Source organism: Suncus etruscus, chromosome 3, assembly GCF_024139225.1.
Source record: "Suncus etruscus isolate mSunEtr1 chromosome 3, mSunEtr1.pri.cur, whole genome shotgun sequence".
NCBI classification, from domain to species: Eukaryota; Metazoa; Chordata; class Mammalia; order Eulipotyphla; family Soricidae; genus Suncus; species Suncus etruscus.
The window spans coordinates 59,418,982-59,420,198 of record NC_064850.1 but is presented as its reverse complement, the minus strand read 5'-3'; the positions used below and the strand labels follow the sequence as shown (position 1 = coordinate 59,420,198).

Genomic DNA, 1,217 nt, shown 5'->3' with positions numbered 1-1,217 from the left:
ACATAAGAAAATTACCATTTGTTTGAGAATAAGAGTTGTGTCTATGTCTCTAAATATGCAAGTAAGAAATAATTACATTTTTTGTGTGTTTGAACATATTTTTTCTGACCTCCTCATCCATCTTCAAATATCCATCCTACATTGTGACATATGTCATTGTCAATAACTAGTGTGAAAATGATGATTATTATATAGTAAACATAGAAAGTGGGAGAAGATATGATAAAAGAGAATGAAGAAAATTAGAACCCAAATTATATACGTATAACAAAATTTCTATGATGCTAATTAAGTGGCCATTTGATTCTGCTGAAATCCTATGAAGAAAGTGTTACAATTATCCTCATTTGGCAAAGGAGTAAATAAATTAAGTGAGTATTTTTAAGTTATTTGGGAAAATTGAGAATACTAAACAGTGTGCTCTGTTTGGCAAGGCATACATTAAAATTTGTTTGATACAGAGAAGATTAGCATGGACCCTGCACGAGGATGACACGCAAATTCGTGAAGCCTTCCATATTTAAAAAAAAAATACTAAACAAGCCTGCCTTCAAGAAGTTATAAACCATGGCTTTCCAGGAGTAATGCACAAGTATAAATCCAGAAGTAATCCCATGAATTGTTCTTTGATTGAGACTGAAAAAACAAAGACAATGTGTGACATATATACAAGGAGTACCAAAGAAGTGTCATTCTCTTATAGTAAAAGCAAACAAAACTGAGGGTTAAGTTTAAAAATCTATGATTTAACCTCTGGTGTTCAAGCAAATTGTCACTAACACTCAAAAGCAGAAAATTCTTAAAGAACATTATGCTCTAACATGAAAACCACATTTCACTAGACAGGAAAACTAGTAAGGTAATTTGTTTGAAATTTGATGAAAAAAGCTGATTCCAGTATATATTAATTTTCTTATCAATTAAAGTATAGAAAAATTACAGCATTTATTTGTGATGAAATATTAAAATAGTATGTACAGAAATACAACTTTACATTAAAATAGAAACAAGAGCAATTAAGAAGTATAAGGGGTCTTTAAAATTGTCATTAAAAATAAGCGTTATGATGCTTCTATAAAGAGACTTCCAAATTCATTCTTGGCAAAGAGGAAAAGGGAATTTTATTTTCTTTAAGCAATGTTAAAGATTTTATATGTGAAATTCTATAAATTATTTCAATCTATAAATTTCAATCTATAAATTAATTCAATATTTTT

The 1,217-nt window shown here is 28.6% G+C and overlaps 1 non-coding gene across 1 annotated transcript; it reads left to right on the top strand.

Moving 5' to 3' along the window:
- Nucleotides 1-419: 419 nt before the first annotated feature.
- Nucleotides 420-524, top strand: LOC126004778 (U6 spliceosomal RNA). The gene has a single exon (XR_007494033.1). It is a non-coding gene; the product is annotated as a U6 spliceosomal RNA (small nuclear RNA).
- The last annotated feature ends 693 nt before the right edge of the window (nt 525-1,217 follow it).